General features: G+C 38.0%; 18 non-coding genes across 18 annotated transcripts; all 18 read left to right on the forward strand.

Moving 5' to 3' along the window:
- Nucleotides 1-807: 807 nt before the first annotated feature.
- On the forward strand, nucleotides 808-880 carry trnam-cau (transfer RNA methionine (anticodon CAU)). The gene has a single exon. It is a non-coding gene; the product is annotated as a tRNA-Met (tRNA).
- Nucleotides 881-1159: 279 nt separating this feature from the next.
- trnam-cau (transfer RNA methionine (anticodon CAU)) lies at nucleotides 1160-1232 on the forward strand. The gene has a single exon. It is a non-coding gene; the product is annotated as a tRNA-Met (tRNA).
- A 1340-nt stretch (nucleotides 1233-2572) lies between these two features.
- trnam-cau (transfer RNA methionine (anticodon CAU)) lies at nucleotides 2573-2645 on the forward strand. The gene has a single exon. It is a non-coding gene; the product is annotated as a tRNA-Met (tRNA).
- Nucleotides 2646-2916: 271 nt separating this feature from the next.
- trnam-cau (transfer RNA methionine (anticodon CAU)) lies at nucleotides 2917-2989 on the forward strand. The gene has a single exon. It is a non-coding gene; the product is annotated as a tRNA-Met (tRNA).
- Nucleotides 2990-3612: 623 nt separating this feature from the next.
- On the forward strand, nucleotides 3613-3685 carry trnam-cau (transfer RNA methionine (anticodon CAU)). Its single transcript has one exon. It is a non-coding gene; the product is annotated as a tRNA-Met (tRNA).
- A 279-nt stretch (nucleotides 3686-3964) lies between these two features.
- Nucleotides 3965-4037, forward strand: trnam-cau (transfer RNA methionine (anticodon CAU)). The gene has a single exon. It is a non-coding gene; the product is annotated as a tRNA-Met (tRNA).
- Nucleotides 4038-4668: 631 nt separating this feature from the next.
- trnam-cau (transfer RNA methionine (anticodon CAU)) lies at nucleotides 4669-4741 on the forward strand. The gene has a single exon. It is a non-coding gene; the product is annotated as a tRNA-Met (tRNA).
- Nucleotides 4742-5364: 623 nt separating this feature from the next.
- Nucleotides 5365-5437, forward strand: trnam-cau (transfer RNA methionine (anticodon CAU)). The gene has a single exon. It is a non-coding gene; the product is annotated as a tRNA-Met (tRNA).
- Nucleotides 5438-5715: 278 nt separating this feature from the next.
- On the forward strand, nucleotides 5716-5788 carry trnam-cau (transfer RNA methionine (anticodon CAU)). Its single transcript has one exon. It is a non-coding gene; the product is annotated as a tRNA-Met (tRNA).
- Nucleotides 5789-6069: 281 nt separating this feature from the next.
- On the forward strand, nucleotides 6070-6142 carry trnam-cau (transfer RNA methionine (anticodon CAU)). Its single transcript has one exon. It is a non-coding gene; the product is annotated as a tRNA-Met (tRNA).
- Nucleotides 6143-6418: 276 nt separating this feature from the next.
- trnam-cau (transfer RNA methionine (anticodon CAU)) lies at nucleotides 6419-6491 on the forward strand. Its single transcript has one exon. It is a non-coding gene; the product is annotated as a tRNA-Met (tRNA).
- Nucleotides 6492-7121: 630 nt separating this feature from the next.
- On the forward strand, nucleotides 7122-7194 carry trnam-cau (transfer RNA methionine (anticodon CAU)). The gene has a single exon. It is a non-coding gene; the product is annotated as a tRNA-Met (tRNA).
- A 3424-nt stretch (nucleotides 7195-10618) lies between these two features.
- On the forward strand, nucleotides 10619-10691 carry trnam-cau (transfer RNA methionine (anticodon CAU)). Its single transcript has one exon. It is a non-coding gene; the product is annotated as a tRNA-Met (tRNA).
- A 282-nt stretch (nucleotides 10692-10973) lies between these two features.
- trnam-cau (transfer RNA methionine (anticodon CAU)) lies at nucleotides 10974-11046 on the forward strand. The gene has a single exon. It is a non-coding gene; the product is annotated as a tRNA-Met (tRNA).
- Nucleotides 11047-14382: 3336 nt separating this feature from the next.
- On the forward strand, nucleotides 14383-14455 carry trnam-cau (transfer RNA methionine (anticodon CAU)). The gene has a single exon. It is a non-coding gene; the product is annotated as a tRNA-Met (tRNA).
- A 1591-nt stretch (nucleotides 14456-16046) lies between these two features.
- On the forward strand, nucleotides 16047-16119 carry trnam-cau (transfer RNA methionine (anticodon CAU)). The gene has a single exon. It is a non-coding gene; the product is annotated as a tRNA-Met (tRNA).
- A 1934-nt stretch (nucleotides 16120-18053) lies between these two features.
- On the forward strand, nucleotides 18054-18126 carry trnam-cau (transfer RNA methionine (anticodon CAU)). The gene has a single exon. It is a non-coding gene; the product is annotated as a tRNA-Met (tRNA).
- Nucleotides 18127-20063: 1937 nt separating this feature from the next.
- Nucleotides 20064-20136, forward strand: trnam-cau (transfer RNA methionine (anticodon CAU)). Its single transcript has one exon. It is a non-coding gene; the product is annotated as a tRNA-Met (tRNA).
- The last annotated feature ends 407 nt before the right edge of the window (nucleotides 20137-20543 follow it).

The raw sequence follows: 20543 nt of genomic DNA on the forward strand, positions 1-20543 counted from the left end.
AGAATTTCAGACCATACATATATTTTGGCACGGTGGTTTCAACATCACTGTCAAAATCTGAAGTTCGGTATCAACATATATATTTTTTCTGTTTGGACATTTTGCAAGAAGGGCCTCGTTAGCGCAGTAGGTAGCGCGTCAGTCTCATAATCTGAAGGTCGTGAGTCTGATCCTCACACGGGGCAGCAAAGATTTTCAAAAGAGTGTTGGCTGAAAATGAATTCACTGTTGTTTTGGACTTTCACACAATACATACTTTTGTCAAGGTGGATACCACATCTTAAGGTCCATATCGATATGTATTACTTTAGAATGAAATCAATCTTTTTGTCTCAGGGCTTGTAGAATTTCAGACCATACATATATTTTGGCACGGTGGTTTCAACATGACTGTCAAAATCTTAAGTTCGGTATCAATATTTTTTTCTTCTTTTTGGAAATTTTGCACAAGAAGGGCCTCGTTAGCGCAGTAGGTAGCGTGTCAGTCTCATAATCTGAAGGTCGTGAGTTCGATCCTCACACGGGGCAGCAAAGCTTTTCAAAAGAGTGTTGGCTGAAGATGAAGTGAAAATGAATTCACTGTCGTTTTGGACTTTCACACAATACATACTTTTGTCAAGGTGGATACCACATCTTAAGGTCCATATCGATATGTATTACTTTAGAATGAAATCAATCTTTTTGTCTACAGGTTGTAGAATTTCAGACCATACATATATTTTGGCACGGTGGTTTCAACATCACTGTCAAAATCTGAATTTCGGTATCAATATTTTTTTCTTCTTTTTGGAAATTTTTGCAAGAAGGGCCTCGTTAGCGCAGTAGGTAGCGCGTCAGTCTCATAATCTGAAGGTCGTGAGTTCGATCCTCACACGGGGCAGCAAAGCTTTTCAAAAGAGTGTTGGCTGAAGATGAAGTGAAAATGAATTCACTGTTGTTTTGGACTTTCACACAATACATACTTTTGTCAAGGTGGATACCACATCTTAAGGTCCATATCGATATGTATTACTTTAGAATGAAATCAATCTTTTTGTCTCAGGGCTTGTAGAATTTCAGACCATACATATATTTTGGCACGGTGGTTTCAACATCACTGTCAAAATCTGAAGTTCGGTATCAATATATATTTTTTCTGTTTGGACATTTTGCAAGAAGGGCCTCGTTAGCGCAGTAGGTAGCGCGTCAGTCTCATAATCTGAAGGTCGTGAGTTCGATCCTCACACGGGGCAGCAAAGCTTTTCAAAAGAGTGTTGGCTGAAGATGAAGTGAAATGAATTCACTGTTGTTTTGGACTTTCACACAATACATACTTTTGTCAAGGTGGATACCACATCTTAAGGTCCATATCGATATGTATTACTTTAGAATGAAATCAATCTTTTTGTCTCAGGGCTTGTAGAATTTCAGACCATACATATATTTTGGCACTGGTGGTTTCAACATCACTGTCAAAATCTGAAGTTCGGTATCAATATTTTTTTTCTTCTTTTTGGAAATTTTGCAAGAAGGGCCTCGTTAGCGCAGTAGGTAGCGTGTCAGTCTCATAATCTGAAGGTCGTGAGTTTGATCCTCACACGGGGCAGCAAAGCTTTTCAAAAGAGTGTTGGCTGAAGATGAAGTGAAAATGAATTCACTGTCGTTTTGGACTTTCAGCACAATACATACTTTTGTCAAGGTGGATACCACATCTTAAGGTCCATATCGATATGTATTACTTTAGAATGAAATCAATCTTTTTGTCTCAGGGCTTGTAGAATTTCAGACCATACATATATTTTGGCACGGTGGTTTCAACATCACTGTCAAAATCTGAATTTCGGTATCAATATTTTTTTCTTCTTTTTGGAACATTTTGCAAGAAGGGCCTCGTTAGCGCAGTAGGTAGCGCGTCAGTCTCATAATCTGAAGGTCGTGAGTTCGATCCTCACACGGGCAGCAAAGCTTTTCAAAAGAGTGTTGGCTGAAGATCAAGTGAAAATGAATTCACTGTCGTTTTGGACTTTCACACAATACATACTTTTGTCAAGGTGGATACCACATCTTAAAGGTCCATATCGATATGTATTACTTTAGAATGAAATCAATCTTTTTGTCTCAGGGCTTGTAGAATTTCAGACCATATATATATTTTGGCATGGTGGTTTCAACATCACTGTCAAAATCTGAATTTCGGTATCAATATTTTTTTTCTTCTTTTTGGAAATTTTCACAAGAATGGCCTCGTTAGCGCAGTAGGTAGCGTGTCAGTCTCATAACTGAAGGTCGTGAGTTCGATCCTCACACGGGGAAGCATAAGCTTTTCAAAAGAGTGTTGGCTGAAGATGAAGTGAAAATGAAATCACTGTCGTTTTGGACTTTCACACAATACATACTTTTGTCAAGGTGGATACCACATCTTAAGGTCCATATCGATATGTATTACTTTAGAATGAAATCAATCTTTTTGTCTCAGGGCTTGTAGAATTTCAGACCATACATATATTTTGGCACGGTGGTTTCAACATCACTGTCAAAATCTGAAGTTCGGTATCAATATATATTTTTTCTTTTGGACATTTTTGCAAGAAGGGCCTCGTTAGCGCAGTAGGTAGCGCGTCAGTCTCATAATCTGAAGGTCGTGAGTTCGATCCTCACACGGGGCAGCAAAGCTTTTCAAAAGAGTGTTGGCTGAAAATGAATTCACTGTAGTTTTGGACTTTCACACAATACATACTTTTGTCAAGGTGGATACCACATCTTAAGGTCCATATCGATAAGTATTACTTTAGAATGAAATCAATATTTTTGTCTCAGGGCTTGTAGAATTTCAGACCATACATATATTTTGGCACGGTGGTTTCAACATCACTGTCAAAATCTGAAGTTCGGTATCAACATATATATTTTTTCTGTTTGGACATTTTTGCAAGAATGGCCTCGTTAGCGCAGTAGGTAGCGCGTCAGTCTCATAATCTGAAGGTCGTGAGTTCGATCCTCACACGGGGCAGCAAAGCTTTTCAAAAGAGTGTTGGCTGAAGATGAAGTGAAAATGATTTCACTGTTGTTTTGTACTTTCACACAATACATACTTTTGTCAAGGTGGATACCACATCTTAAGGTCCATATCGATAAGTATTACTTTAGAATGAAATCAATATTTTTGTCTCAGGGCTTGTAGAATTTCAGACCATACATATATTTTGGCACGGTGGTTTAACATCACTGTCAAAATCTGAAGTTCGGTATCACATATATTTTTTTTCTGTTTGGACATTTTTGCAAGAATGGCCTCGTTAGCGCAGTAGGTAGCGCGTCAGTCTCATAATCTAAAGGTCGTGAGTCTGATCCTCACACGGGGCAGCAAAGATTTTCAAAAGAGTGTTGGCTGAAAATGAATTCACTTTTGTTTTGGACTTTCACACAATACATACTTTTGTCAAGGTGGATACCACATCTTAAGGTCCATATCGATATGTATTACTTTAGAATGAAATCAATCTTTTTGTCTCAGGGCTTGTAGAATTTCAGACCATACATATATTTTGGCACGGTGGTTTCAACATCACTGTCAAAATCTGAATTTCGGTATCAATATTTTTTTTCTTCTTTTTGGACATTTTTGCAAGAAGGGCCTCGTTAGCGCAGTAGGTAGCGCGTCAGTCTCATAATCTGAAGGTCGTGAGTTCGATCCTCACACGGGGCAGCAAAGCTTTTCAAAAGAGTGTTGGCTGAAGATGAAGTGAAAATGAATTCACTGTCGTTTTGGACTTTCACACAATACATACTTTTGTCAAGGTGGATACCACATCTTAAGGTCCATATCGATATGTATTACTTTAGAATGAAATCAATCTTTTTGTCTCACAGGTTGTAGAATTTCAGACCATACATATATTTTGGCACGGTGGTTTCAACATCACTGTCAAAATCTGAAGTTCGGTATCAATATTTTTTTTTTCTTTTTGAAATGTTTGCAAGAAGGGCCTCGTTAGCGCAGTAGGTAGCGCGTCAGTCTCATAATCTGAAGGTCGTGAGTTCGATCCTCACACGGGGCAGCAAAGCTTTTCAAAAGAGTGTTGGCTGAAGATGAAGTGAAAATGAATTCACTGTCTTTTGGACTTTCACACAATACATACTTTTGTCAAGGTGGATACCACATCTTAAGGTCCATATCGATATGTATTACTTTAGAATGAAATCAATCTTTTTGTCTCAGGGCTTGTAGAATTTCAGACCATACATATATTTTGGCACGGTGGTTTCAACATCACTGTCAAAATCTGAAGTTCGGTATCACATATATTTTTTTCTTTTTGGAAATTTTTGCAAGAAGGGCCTTGTTAGCGCAGTAGGTAGCGCGTCAGTCTCATAATCTGAAGGTCGTGAGTTCTGATCCTCACACGGGGCAGCAAAGCTTTTCAAAAGAGTGTTGGCTGAAGATGAAGTGAAATGAATTCACTGTAGTTTTGGACTTTCACACAATACATACTTTTGTCAAGGTGGATACCACATCTTAAGGTCCATATCGATATGTATTACTTTAGAATGAAATCAATCTTTTTGTCTCAGGGCTTGTAGAATTTCAGACCATACATATATTTTGGCACGGTGGTTTCAACATCACTGTCAAAATCTGAAGTTCGGTATCAAATATATTTTTTCTTTTTGGACATTTTTGCAAGAAGGGCCTCGTTAGCGCAGTAGGTAGCGCGTCAGTCTCATAATCTGAAGGTCGTGAGTTCGATCCTCACACGGGGCAGCAAAGCTTTTCAAAAGAGTGTTGGCTGAAGATGAAGTGAAAATGAATTCACTGTTGTTTTGGACTTTCACACAATACATACTTTTGTCAAGGTGGATACCACATCTTAAGGTCCATATCGATATGTATTACTTTAGAATGAAATCAATCTTTTTGTCTCAGGGCTTGTAGAATTTCAGACCATACATATATTTTGGCACGGTGGTTTCAACATCACTGTCAAAATCTGAAGTTCGGTATCACATATATTTTTTTTCTGTTTGGACATTTTTGCAAGAAGGGCCTCGTTAGCGCAGTAGGTAGCGCGTCAGTCTCATAATCTGAAGGTCGTGAGTCTGATCCTCACACGGGGCAGCAAAGATTTTCAAAAGAGTGTTGGCTGAAAATGAATTCACTTTTGTTTTGGACTTTCACACAATACATACTTTTGTCAAGGTGGATACCACATCTTAAGGTCCATATCGATATGTATTACTTTAGAATGAAATCAATCTTTTTGTCTCAGGGCTTGTAGAATTTCAGACCATACATATATTTTGGCACGGTGGTTTCAACATCACTGTCAAAATCTGAATTTCGGTATCAATATTTTTTTTCTTCTTTTGGACATTTTTGCAAGAAGGGCCTCGTTAGCGCAGTAGGTAGCGCGTCAGTCTCATAATCTGAAGGTCGTGAGTTCGATCCTCACACGGGGCAGCAAAGCTTTTCAAAAGAGTGTTGGCTGAAGATGAAGTGAAAATGAATTCACTGTCGTTTTGGACTTTCACACAATACATACTTTTGTCAAGGTGGATACCACATCTTAAGGTCCATATCGATATGTATTACTTTAGAATGAAATCAATCTTTTTGTCTCACAGGTTGTAGAATTTCAGACCATACATATATTTTGGCACGGTGGTTTCAACATCACTGTCAAAATCTGAAGTTCGGTATCAATATTTTTTTTCTTTTTGGAAATGTTTGCAAGAAGGGCCTCGTTAGCGCAGTAGGTAGCGCGTCAGTCTCATAATCTGAAGGTCGTGAGTTCGATCCTCACACGGGGCAGCAAGCTTTTCAAAAGAGTGTTGGCTGAAGATGAAGTGAAAATGAATTCACTGTTGTTTTGGACTTTCACACAATACATACTTTTGTCAAGGTGGATACCACATCTTAAGGTCCATATCGATATGTATTACTTTAGAATGAAATCAATCTTTTTGTCTCAGGGCTTGTAGAATTTCAGACCATACATATATTTTGGCACGGTGGTTTCAACATCACTGTCAAAATCTGAAGTTCGGTATCAACATATATATTTTTTCTTTTTGGACATTTTTGCAAGAAGGGCCTCGTTAGCGCAGTAGGTAGCGCGTCAGTCTCATAATCTGAAGGTCGTGAGTTCGATCCTCACACGGGGCAGCAAAGCTTTTCAAAAGAGTGTTGGCTGAAGTGAAAATGAATTCACTGTTGTTTTGGACTTTCACACAATACATACTTTTGTCAAGGTGGATACCACATCTTAAGGTCCATATCGATATGTATTACTTTAGAATGAAATCAATCTTTTTGTCTCAGGGCTTGTAGAATTTCAGACCATACATATATTTTGGCACGGTGGTTTCAACATCACTGTCAAAATCTGAAGTTCGGTATCAACATATATATTTTTTCTTTTTGGACATTTTTGCAAGAAGGGCCTCGTTAGCGCAGTAGGTAGCGCGTCAGTCTCATAATCTGAAGGTCGTGAGTTCGATCCTCACACGGGGCAGCAAGCTTTTCAAAAGAGTGTTGGCTTGAAGATGAAGTAAAATGAATTCACTGTCGTTTTGGACTTTCACACAATACATACTTTTGTCAAGGTGGATACCACATCTTAAGGTCCATATCGATATGTATTACTTTAGAATGAAATCAATCTTTTGTCTCAGGGCTTGTAGAATTTCAGACCATACATATATTTTGGCACGGTGGTTTCAACATCACTGTCAAAATCTGAAGTTTCGGTATCAATATATTTTTTTCTCTTTTGGACATTTTTGCAAGAAGGGCCTCGTTAGCGCAGTAGGTAGCGCGTCAGTCTCATAATCTGAAGGTCGTGAGTCGATCCTCACACGGGGCAGCAAAGCTTTTCAAAAGAGTGTTGGCTGAAGATTAAGTGAAAATGAATTCACTGTCGTTTGGACTTTCACACAATACATACTTTTGTCAAGGTGGATACCACATCTTAAGGTCCATATCGATATGTATTACTTTAGAATGAAATCAATCTTTTTGTCTCAGGGCTTGTAGAATTTCAGACCATACATATATTTTGGCACGGTGGTTTTCAACATCACTGTCAAAATCTGAAGTTCGGTATCAATATATTTTTTTTCTTTTTGGACATTTTTGCAAGAAGGCCTCGTTAGCGCAGTAGGTAGCGCGTCAGTCTCATAATCTGAAGGTCGTGAGTTCGATCCTCACACGGGGCAGCAAAGCTTTTCAAAGAGTGTTGGCTGAAGATGAAGTGAAATTCACTGTTGTTTTGGACTTTCACACAATACATACTTTTGTCAAGGTGGATACCACATCTTAAGGTCCATATCGATATGTATTACTTTAGAATGAAATCAATCTTTTTGTCTCAGGGTTGTAGAATTCAGACCATACATATATTTTGGCACGGTGGTTTCAACATCACTGTCAAAATCTGAAGTTCGGTATCAATATATTTTTTTTTCTTTTTGGAAATTTTTTCAAGAAGGGCCTCGTTAGCGCAGTAGGTAGAGCGTCAGTCTCATAATCTGAAGGTCGTGAGTCTGATCCTCACACGGGGCAGCAAAGCTTTTTCAAAAGAGTTTGGGCTGATGAAATGAATTCACTGTTTGTTTTTGGAATTTCACACAATACATACTTTTGTCAAGGTGGATACCACATCTTAAGGTAGATATCTATATATATTACTTTAGAATGAAATCAATCTTTTTGTCTCACAGGTTGTAGAATTTCGGACCATACATATATTTTGGCACGGGTGGTTTCAACTCACTGTCAAATCTGAAGTTCGGTATCAATATATATTTTTTCTTTTTGGAAATTTTTGCAAAGAATGGCCTAGTTAGCGCACTAGGTTAGCCCGTCAGTCTCATAATCTGAAGGTCGTGAGTTCGATCTTCACACGGGGCAGCAAAGCTTTTCAAAAGACACAGTGTGGCTGAAGATGAAGTGAAAATGAATTCTCTGTTGTTCTGGACTTTCACACAATACATACTTTTGTCAAGGTGGATACCACATCTTAAGGTCCATATCGATATGTATTACTTTAGAATGAAATCAATCTTTTTGTCTCAGGGTTGTAGAATTTCAGAGCATACATATATTTTGGCACGGTGGTTTCAACATCACTGTCAAAATCTGAAGTTCGGTATCAATATATTTTTTTTCTTTTTGGAAATTTTGCAAGAAGGGCCTGTTAGCGCAGTAGGTAGCGCGTCAGTCTCATAATCTGAAGGTCGTGAGTTCTGATCCTCACACGGGGGCAGCAAAGCTTTTCAAAAGAGTGTTGGCTGAAGATGAAGTGAAGATGAATTCACTTCTTCTGGACTTTCAGACATTACATACTTTTGTCAAGGTGGATACCACATCTTAAGGTCCATATCGATATGTATTACTTTAGAATGAAATCAATCTTTTTGTCTCACAGGCTTGTAGAATTTCGGACCATACATACATTTTGGCATGGTGGTTTTCAACATCACTGTCAAAATCTGAAGTTCGGTTATCAATATATTTTTTTTCTTTTTGGAAATTTTTTGCAAAGAAGGGCCTCGTTAGCGCCGTAGGTAGTGCGTCAGTCTCATAATCTGAAATTCGTGAGTTCGATCCTCACATGGGGCAAGCAAAGCTTTCAAAGACGTGTTGGCTGAAGATTAAGTGAAAATGAATTCTCTGTTGTTCTGGACTTTCACACAATACATACTTCTGTCAAGGTGGATACCACATCTTAAGGTCCATCGATCATATGTATTACTTTAGAATGAAATCAATCTTTTGTCTCACAGGTTGTAGAATTCGGACATACATAATTTTGGCACGGTGGTTCAACATCACTGTCAAATCTGAAGTTCGGTATCAATATATATTTTTTCTTTTTGGAAATTTTTTGCAAGAAGGGCCTCATTAGCGCAGTAGGTAGCGCGTCAGTCTCATAATCTGAAGGTCGTGAGTTCGATCCTCACACGGGGCAGCAAAGCTTTTCAAAGACAGTGTGGCTGAAGATGAAGTGAAAATGAATTCTCTGTGTTTTGGACTTTCACACAATACATACTTTTGTCAAGGTGGATACCACATCTTAAGGTCCATATCGATATGTATTACTTTAGAATGAAATCACTCTTTTTGTCTCACAGGTTGTAGAATTTCGGACCATACATAATTTTGGCACGGTGGTTTCAACATCACTGTCAAAATCTGAAGTTCGGTATCAATATATTTATTTTCTTTTTGGAAATTTTTGCAAGAAGGGCCTCGTTAGCGCAGTAGGTAGCGCGTCAGTCTCATAATCTGAAGTCGTGAGTTCGATCCTCACACGGTCAGCAAACCTTTTCAAAAGAGTGTTGGGTGAAAATGAATTCACTGTTGTTTTGGAATTTCACACAATACATACTTTTGTCAAGGTGGATACCACATCTTAAGGTAGATATCTATATATATTACTTTAGAATGAAATCAATCTTTTTGTCTCACAGGTTGTAGAATTTCGGACCATACATATATTTTGGCACGGTGGTTTTCAACATCACTGTCAAAATCTGAAGTTCGGTATCAATATATATTTTTTCTTTTTGGAAATTTTTGCAAGAATGGCCTCGTTAGCGCAGTAGGTAGCCCGTCAGTCTCATAATCTGAAGGTCGTGAGTTCGATCTTCACACGGGGCAGCAATGCTTTTCAAAAGACAGTGTTGGCTGAAAATGAATTCTCTGTCGTTTTGGACTTTCACACAATACATACTTTTGTCAAGGTGGATACCACATCTTAAGGTCCATATCGATATGTTTTACTTTAGAATGAAATCAATCTTTTTGTCTCACAGGGTTGTAGAATTTCAGACCATACATATATTTTGGCACGGTGGTTTCAACATCACTGTCAAAATCTGAAGTTCGGTATCAATATATTTTTTTTCTTTTTGGAACTTTTTGCAAGAAGGGCCTCGTTAGCGCAGTAGGTAGCGCGTCAGTCTCATAATCTGAAGGTTGTGATTTTGATCCTCACACGGGGCAGCAAAGCTTTTCAAAAGAGTGTTGGCTGAAGATGAAGTGAAAATGAATTCACTGTTATTTTGGACTTTCACACAATACATACTTTTGTCAAGGTGGATACCACATCTTAAGGTCCATATCGTTATGTATTACTTAGAATGAAATCAATCTTTTTGTCTCACAGGTTGTAGAATTTCAGACCATACATATATTTTGGCACGGTGGTTTCAACATCACTGTCAAAATCTGAAGTTCGGTATCAATATATTATATTTTCTGTTTGGACATTTTTGCAAGAAGGGCCTCGTTAGCGCAGTAGGTAGCGCGTCAGTCTCATAATCTGAAGGTCGTGAGTTTGATCCTCACACGCGGCAGCAAAGCTTTTCAAAAGAGTGTTGGCTGATGATGAAGTGAAAATGAATTCTCTGTTGTTTTGGACTTTCACACAATACATACTTTTGTCAAGGTGGATACCACATCTTAAGGTCCATATCGATATGTATTACTTTAGAATGAAATCAATCTTTTTGTCTCACAGGTTGTAGAATTTCGGACCATACATATATTTTGGCACGGTGGTTTCAACATCACTGTCAAAATCTGAAGTTCGGTATCAATATATTTTTTTTCTTTTTGGAAATTTTTGCAAGAAGGGCCTCGTTAGCGCAGTAGGTAGCGCGTCAGTCTCATAATCTGAAGGTCGTGAGTTCGATCCTCACACGGGGCAGCAAAGCTTTTCAAAAGACAGTGTTGGCTGAAGATGAAGTGAAAATGAATTCTCTGTTGTTTTGGACTTTCACACAATACATACTTTTGTCAAGGTGGATACCACATCTTAAGGTCCATATCGATATGTTTTACTTTAGAATGAAATCAATCTTTTTGTCTCACAGGTTGTAGAATTTCAGACCATACATATATTTTGGCACGGTGGTTTCAACATCACTGTCAGAATCTGAAGTTCGGTATCAATATATTTTTTATCTTTTTGGAAATTTTTGCAAGAAGGGCCTCGTTAGCGCAGTAGGTAGCGCGTCAGTCTCATAATCTGAAGGTCGTGAGTTCGATCCTCACACGGGGCAGCAAAGCTTTTCAAAAGAGTGTTGGGTGAAAATGAATTCACTGTTGTTTTGGAATTTCACACAATACATACTTTTGTCAAGGTGGATACCACATCTTAAGGTAGATATCTATATATATTACTTTAGAATGAAATCAATCTTTTTGTCTCACAGGTTGTAGAATTTCGGACCATACATATATTTTGGCACGGTGGTTTCAACATCACTGTCAAAATCTGAAGTTCGGTATCAATATATATTTTTTCTTTTAGGAAATTTTTGCAAGAATGGCCTCGTTAGCGCAGTAGGTAGCCCGTCAGTCTCATAATCTGAAGGTCGTGAGTTCGATCTTCACACGGGGCAGCAATGCTTTTCAAAAGACAGTGTTGGCTGAAAATGAATTCTCTGTCGTTTTGGACTTTCACACAATACATACTTTTGTCAAGGTGGATACCACATCTTAAGGTCCATATCGATATGTTTTACTTTAGAATGAAATCAATCTTTTTGTCTCACAGGTTGTAGAATTTCAGACCATACATATATTTTGGCACGGTGGTTTCAACATCACTGTCAAAATCTGAAGTTCGGTATCAATATATTTTTTTCTTTTTGGAACTTTTTGCAAGAAGGGCCTCGTTAGCGCAGTAGGTAGCGCGTCAGTCTCATAATCTGAAGGTTGTGATTTTGATCCTCACACGGGGCAGCAAAGCTTTTCAAAAGAGTGTTGGCTGAAGATGAAGTGAAAATGAATTCACTGTTATTTTGGACTTTCACACAATACATACTTTTGTCAAGGTGGATACCACATCTTAAGGTCCATATCGTTATGTATTACTTTAGAATGAAATCAATCTTTTTGTCTCACAGGTTGTAGAATTTCAGACCATACATATATTTTGGCACGGTGGTTTCAACATCACTGTCAAAATCTGAAGTTCGGTATCAATATATATATATTTTCTGTTTGGACATTTTTGCAAGAAGGGCCTCGTTAGCGCAGTAGGTAGTGCGTCAGTCTCATAATCTGAAGGTCGTGAGTTCGATCCTCACACGCGGCAGCAAAGCTTTTCAAAAGAGTGTTGGCTGATGATGAAGTGAAAATGAATTCACTGTCGTTTTGGACTTTCACACAATACATACTTTTGTCAAGGTGGATACCACATCTTAAGGTCCATATCGATATGTATTACTTTGAATGAAATCAATCTTTTTGTCTCACAGGTCGTAGAATTTCAGACCATACATATATTTTGGCACGGTGGTTTCAACATCACTGTCAAAATCTGAAGTTCGGATTCAATATATTTTTTTTCTTTTTGGAATTTTTGCAAGAAGGGCCTCGTTAGCGCCGTAGGTAGTGCGTCAGTCTCATAATCTGAAATTCGTGAGTTCGATCCTCACATGGGGCAGCAAAGCTTTTCAAAAGACAGTGTTGGCTAAAGATGAAGTGAAAATGAATTCTCTGTTGTTCTGGACTTTCACACAATACATACTTTTGTCAAGGTGGATACCACATCTTAAGGTCCATATCGATATGTTTTACTTTAGAATGAAATCAATCTTTTTGTCTCACAGGTTGTAGAATTTCAGACCATACATATATTTTGGCACGGTGGTTTCAACATCACTGTCAAAATCTGAAGTTCGGTATCAATATATATTTTTTCTTTTGGAAATTTTTGCAAGAAGGGCCTCGTTAGCGCAAGTAGGTAGCGCGTCAGTCTCATAATCTGAAGGTCGTGAGTTCGATCCTCACACTGGGCAGCAAAGCTTTTCAAAAGAGTGTTGGCTGAAGATGAAGTGCAAATGAATTCACTGTCATTCTGGACTTTCAGACATTACATACTTTTGTCAAGGTGGATACCACATCTTAAGGTCCATATCGATATGTATTACTTTAGAATGAAATCAATCTTTTTGTCTCACAGGTTCTAGAATTTCAGACCATACATATATTTTGGCACAGTAGGTAGCGCGTCAGTCTCATAATCTGAAGGTCGTGAGTTCGATCCTCACACGGGGCAGCAAAGCTTTTCAAAAGAGTGTTGGGTGAAAATGAATTCTCTGTTGTTTTGGACTTTCACACAATACATACTTTTGTCAAGGTGGATACCACATCTTAAGGTCCATATCGATATGTTTTACTTTAGAATGAAATCAATCTTTTTCTCTCACAGGTTGTAGAATTTCAGACCATACATATATTTTGGCACGGTGGTTTCAACATCACTGTCAAAATCTGAAGTTCGGTATCAATATATTTTTTTTCTTTTTGGAACTTTTTGCAAGAAGGGCCTCGTTAGCGCAGTAGGTAGCGCGTCAGTCTCATAATCTGAAGGTTGTGATTTTGATCCTCACACGGGGCAGCAAAGCTTTTCAAAAGAGTGTTGGCTGAAGATGAAGTGAAAATGAATTCACTGTTATTTTGGACTTTCACACAATACATACTTTTGTCAAGGTGGATACCACATCTTAAGGTCCATATCGTTATGTATTACTTTAGAATGAAATCAATCTTTTTGTCTCACAGGTTGTAGAATTTCAGACCATACATATATTTTGGCACGGTGGTTTCAACATCACTGTCAAAATCTGAAGTTCGGTATCAATATATATATATTTTCTGTTTGGACATTTTTGCAAGAAGGGCCTCGTTAGCGCAGTAGGTAGCGCGTCAGTCTCATAATCTGAAGGTCGTGAGTTCGATTCTCACACGCGGCAGCAAGCTTTTCAAAAGAGTGTTGGCTGATGATGAAGTGAAAATGAAATCACTGTTGTTTTGGACTTTCACACAATACATACTTTTGTCAAGGTGGATACCACATCTTAAGGTCCATATCGATATGTATTACTTTTGAATGAAATCAATCTTTTTGTCTCACAGGTCGTAGAATTTCAGACCATACATATATTTTGGCACGGTGGTTTCAACATCACTGTCAAAATCTGAAGTTCGGATTCAATATATTTTTTTTCTTTTTGGAATTTTTGCAAGAAGGGCCTCGTTAGCGCCGTAGGTAGTGCGTCAGTCTCATAATCTGAAATTCGTGAGTTCGATCCTCACATGGGGCAGCAAAGCTTTTCAAAAGACAGTGTTGGCTAAAGATGAAGTGAAAATGAATTCTCTGTTGTTCTGGACTTTCACACAATACATACTTTTGTCAAGGTGGATACCACATCTTAAGGTCCATATCGATATGTTTTACTTTAGAATGAAATCAATCTTTTTGTCTCACAGGTTGTAGAATTTCAGACCATACATATATTTTGGCACGGTGGTTTCAACATCACTGTCAAAATCTGAAGTTCGGTATCAATATATATATTTTCTTTTTGGAAATTTTTGCAAGAAGGGCCTCGTTAGCGCAGTAGGTAGCGCGTCAGTCTCATAATCTGAAGGTCGTGAGTTCGATCCTCACACGGGGCAGCAAAGCTTTTCAAAAGAGTGTTGGCTGAAGATGAAGTGAAAATGAATTCACTGTCATTCTGGACTTTCAGACATTACATACTTTTGTCAAGGTGGATACCACATCTTAAGGTCCATATCGATATGTATTACTTTAGAATGAAATCAATCTTTTTGTCTCACAGGTTCTAGAATTTCAGACCATACATATATTTTGGCACAGTAGGTAGCGCGTCAGTCTCATAATCTGAAGGTCGTGAGTTCGATCCTCACACGGGGCAGCAAAGCTTTTCAAAAGAGTGTTGGGTGAAAATGAATTCTCTGTTGTTTTGGACTTTCACACAATACATACTTTTGTCAAGGTGGATACCACATCTTAAGGTCCATATCGATATGTTTTACTTTAGAATGAAATCAATCTTTTTCTCTCACAGGTTGTAGAATTTCAGACCATACATATATTTTGGCACGGTGGTTTCAACATCACTGTCAAAATCTGAAGTTCGGTATCAATATATTTTTTTTCTTTTTGGAACTTTTTGCAAGAAGGGCCTCGTTAGCGCAGTAGGTAGCGCGTCAGTCTCATAATCTGAAGGTTGTGATTTTGATCCTCACACGGGGCAGCAAAGCTTTTCAAAAGAGTGTTGGCTGAAGATGAAGTGAAAATGAATTCACTGTTATTTTGGACTTTCACACAATACATACTTTTGTCAAGGTGGATACCACATCTTAAGGTCCATATCGTTATGTATTACTTTAGAATGAAATCAATCTTTTTGTCTCACAGGTTGTAGAATTTCAGACCATACATATATTTTGGCACGGTGGTTTCAACATCACTGTCAAAATCTGAAGTTCGGTATCAATATATATATATTTTCTGTTTGGACATTTTTGCAAGAAGGGCCTCGTTAGCGCAGTAGGTAGCGCGTCAGTCTCATAATCTGAAGGTCGTGAGTTCGATTCTCACACGCGGCAGCAAAGCTTTTCAAAAGAGTGTTGGCTGATGATGAAGTGAAAATGAAATCACTGTTGTTTTGGACTTTCACACAATACATACTTTTGTCAAGGTGGATACCACATCTTAAGGTCCATATCGATATGTATTACTTTTGAATGAAATCAATCTTTTTGTCTCACAGGTCGTAGAATTTCAGACCATACATATATTTTGGCACGGTGGTTTCAACATCACTGTCAAAATCTGAAGTTCGGATTCAATATATTTTTTTTCTTTTTGGAATTTTTGCAAGAAGGGCCTCGTTAGCGCCGTAGGTAGTGCGTCAGTCTCATAATCTGAAATTCGTGAGTTCGATCCTCACATGGGGCAGCAAAGCTTTTCAAAAGACAGTGTTGGCTAAAGATGAAGTGAAAATGAATTCTCTGTTGTTCTGGACTTTCACACAATACATACTTTTGTCAAGGTGGATACCACATCTTAAGGTCCATATCGATATGTTTTACTTTAGAATGAAATCAATCTTTTTGTCTCACAGGTTGTAGAATTTCAGACCATACATATATTTTGGCACGGTGGTTTCAACATCACTGTCAAAATCTGAAGTTCGGTATCAATATATATATTTTCTTTTTGGAAATTTTTGCAAGAAGGGCCTCGTTAGCGCAGTAGGTAGCGCGTCAGTCTCATAATCTGAAGGTCGTGAGTTCGATCCTCACACGGGGCAGCAAAGCTTTTCAAAAGAGTGTTGGCTGAAGATGAAGTGAAAATGAATTCACTGTCATTCTGGACTTTCAGACATTACATACTTTTGTCAAGGTGGATACCACATCTTAAGGTCCATATCGATATGTATTACTTTAGAATGAAATCAATCTTTTTGTCTCACAGGTTCTAGAATTTCAGACCATACATATATTTTGGCACAGTAGGTAGCGCGTCAGTCTCATAATCTGAAGGTCGTGAGTTCGATCCTCACACGGGGCAGCAAAGCTTTTCAAAAGAGTGTTGGGTGAAAATGAATTCTCTGTTGTTTTGGACTTTCACACAATACATACTTTTGTCAAGGTGGATACCACATCTTAAGGTCCATATCGATATGTTTTACTTTAGAATGAAATCAATCTTTTTCTCTCACAGGTTGTAGAATTTCAGACCATACATATATTTTGGCACGGTGGTTTCAACATCACTGTCAAAATCTGAAGTTCGGTATCAATATATATTTTTTCTTTTTGGAAATTTTTGCAAGAAGGGCCTGTTAGCGCAGTAGGTAGCGCGTCAGTCTCATAATCTGAAGGTCGTGAGTTCGATCCTCACACGGGGTAGCAAAGCTTTTCAAAAGAGTGTTGGGTGAAAATGAATTCACTGTTATTTTGGACTTTCACACAATACATACTTTTGTCAAGGTGGATACCACATCTTAAGGTCCATATCGTTATGTATTACTTTAGAATGAAATCAATCTTTTTGTCTCACAGGTTGTAGAATTTCAGACCATACATATATTTTGGCACGGTGGTTTCAACATCACTGTCAAAATCTGAAGTTCGGTATCAATATATTTTTTTTCTTTTTGGAACTTTTTGCAAGAAGGGCCTCGTTAGCGCAGTAGGTAGCGCGTCAGTCTCATAATCTGAAGGTTGTGATTTTGATCCTCACACGGGGCAGCAAAGCTTTTCAAAAGAGTGTTGGCTGAAGATGAAGTGAAAATGAATTCACTGTTATTTTGGACTTTCACACAATACATACTTTTGTCAAGGTGGATACCACATCTTAAGGTCCATATCGTTATGTATTACTTTAGAATGAAATCAATCTTTTTGTCTCACAGGTTGTAGAATTTCAGACCATACATATATTTTGGCACGGTGGTTTCAACATCACTGTCAAAATCTGAAGTTCGGTATCAATATATATATATTTTCTGTTTGGACATTTTTGCAAGAAGGGCCTCGTTAGCGCCGTAGGTAGTGCGTCAGTCTCATAATCTGATATTCGTGAGTTCGATCCTCACATGGGGCAGCAAAGCTTTTCAAAAGACAGTGTTGGCTGAAGATTAAGTGAAAATGAATTCTCTGTTGTTCTGGACTTTCACACAATACATACTTCTGTCAAGGTGGATACCACATCTTAAGGTCCATATCGATATGTATTACTTTAGAATGAAATCAATCTTTTTGTCTCACAGGTCGTAGAATTTCAGACCATACATATATTTTGGCACGGTGGTTTCAACATCACTGTCAAAATCTGAAGTTCGGTATCAATATATTTTTTTTCTTTTTGGAATTTTTGCAAGAAGGGCCTCGTTAGCGCCGTAGGTAGTGCGTCAGTCTCATAATCTGAAATTCGTGAGTTCGATCCTCACATGGGGCAGCAAAGCTTTTCAAAAGACAGTGTTTGCTAAAGATGAAGTGAAAATGAATTCTCTGTTGTTCTGGACTTTCACACAATACATACTTTTGTCAAGGTGGATACCACATCTTAAGGTCCATATCGATATGTTTTACTTTAGAATGAAATCAATCTTTTTGTCTCACAGGTTGTAGAATTTCAGACCATACATATATTTTGGCACGGTGGTTTCAACATCACTGTCAAAATCTGAAGTTCGGTATCAATATATATTTTTTCTTTTTGGAAATTTTAGCAAGAAGGGCCTCGTTAGCGCAGTAGGTAGCGCGTCAGTCTCATAATCTGAAGGTCGTGAGTTCGATCCTCACACGGGGCAGCAAAGCTTTTCAAAAGAGTGTTGGCTGAAGATGAAGTGAAAATGAATTCACTGTCATTCTGGACTTTCAGACATTACATACTTTTGTCAAGGTGGATACCACATCTTAAGGTCCATATCGATATGTATTACTTTAGAATGAAATCAATCTTTTTGTCTCACAGGTTCTGTTCTAGAATTTCAGACCATACATATATTTTGGCACAGTAGGTAGCGCGTCAGTCTCATAATCTGAAGGTCGTGAGTTCGATCCTCACACGGGGCAGCAAAGCTTTTCAAAAGAGTGTTGGGTGAAAATGAATTCTCTGTTGTTTTGGACTTTCACACAATACATACTTTTGTCAAGGTGGATACCACATCTTAAGGTCCATATCGATATGTTTTACTTTAGAATGAAATCAATCTTTTTCTCTCACAGGTTGTAGAATTTCAGACCATACATATATTTTGGCACGGTGGTTTCAACATCACTGTCAAAATCTGAAGTTCGGTATCAATATATTTTTTTTCTTTTTGGAAATTTTTGCAAGAAGGGCCTGTTAGCGCAGTAGGTAGCGCGTCAGTCTCATAATCTGAAGGTCTTGAGTTCGATCCTCACACGGGGTAGCAAAGCTTTTCAAAAGAGTGTTGGGTGAAAATGAATTCACTGTTATTTTGGACTTTCACACAATACATACTTTTGTCAAGGTGGATACCACATCTTAAGGTCCATATCGTTATGTATTACTTTAGAATGAAATCAATCTTTTTGTCTCACAGGTTGTAGAATTTCAGACCATACATATATTTTGGCACGGTGGTTTCAACATCACTGTCAAAATCTGAAGTTCGGTATCAATATATTTTTTTTCTTTTTGGAACTTTTTGCAAGAAGGGCCTCGTTAGCGCAGTAGGTAGCGCGTCAGTCTCATAATCTGAAGGTTGTGATTTTGATCCTCACACGGGGCAGCAAAGCTTTTCAAAAGAGTGTTGGCTGAAGATGAAGTGAAAATGAATTCACTGTTATTTTGGACTTTCACACAATACATACTTTTGTCAAGGTGGATACCACATCTTAAGGTCCATATCGTTATGTATTACTTTAGAATGAAATCAATCTTTTTGTCTCACAGGTTGTAGAATTTCAGACCATACATATATTTTGGCACGGTGGTTTCAACATCACTGTCAAAATCTGAAGTTCGGTATCAATATATATATATTTTCTGTTTGGACATTTTTGCAAGAAGGGCCTCGTTAGCGCCGTAGGTAGTGCGTCAGTCTCATAATCTGATATTCGTGAGTTCGATCCTCACACGCGGCAGCAAAGCTTTTCAAAAGAGTGTTGGCTGATGATGAAGTGAAAATGAATTCACTGTCGTTTTGGACTTTCACACAATACATACTTTTGTCAAGGTGGATACCACATCTTAAGGTCCATATCGATATGTATTACTTTTGAATGAAATCAATCTTTTTGTCTCACAGGTCGTAGAATTTCAGACCATACATATATTTTGGCACGGTGGTTTCAACATCACTGTCAAAATCTGAAGTTCGGTATCAATATATTTTTTTTCTTTTTGGAATTTTTGCAAGAAGGGCCTCGTTAGCGCCGTAGGTAGTGCGTCAGTCTCATAATCTGAAATTCGTGAGTTCGATCCTCACATGGGTCAGCAAAGCTTTTTCAAAAGACAGTGTTGGCTAAAGATGAAGTGAAAATGAATTCTCTGTTGTTCTGGACTTTCACACAATACATACTTTTGTCAAGGTGGATACCACATCTTAAGGTCCATATCGATATGTTTTACTTTAGAATGAAATCAATCTTTTTGTCTCACAGGTTGTAGAATTTCAGACCATACATATATTTTGGCACGGTGGTTTCAACATCACTGTCAAAATCTGAAGTTCGGTATCAATATATATTTTTTCTTTTGGAAATTTTTGCAAGAAGGGCCTCGTTAGCGCAGTAGGTAGCGCGTCAGTCTCATAATCTGAAGGTCGTGAGTTCGATCCTCACACGGGGCAGCAAAGCTTTTCAAAAGAGTGTTGGCTGAAGATGAAGTGAAAATGAATTCACTGTCATTCTGGACTTTCAGACATTACATACTTTTGTCAAGGTGGATACCACATCTTAAGGTCCATATCGATATGTATTACTTTAGAATGAAATCAATCTTTTTGTCTCACAGGTTCTAGAATTTCAGACCATACATATATTTTGGCACAGTAGGTAGCGCGTCAGTCTCATAATCTGAAGGTCGTGAGTTCGATCCTCACACGGGGCAGCAAAGCTTTTCAAAAGAGTGTTGGGTGAAAATGAATTCTCTGTTGTTTTGGACTTTCACACAATACATACTTTTGTCAAGGTGGATACCACATCTTAAGGTCCATATCGATATGTTTTACTTTAGAATGAAATCAATCTTTTTCTC

This window comes from Oncorhynchus kisutch, unplaced genomic scaffold (assembly GCF_002021735.2).
Source record: "Oncorhynchus kisutch isolate 150728-3 unplaced genomic scaffold, Okis_V2 scaffold1122, whole genome shotgun sequence".
NCBI lineage: Eukaryota > Metazoa > Chordata > Actinopteri > Salmoniformes > Salmonidae > Oncorhynchus > Oncorhynchus kisutch.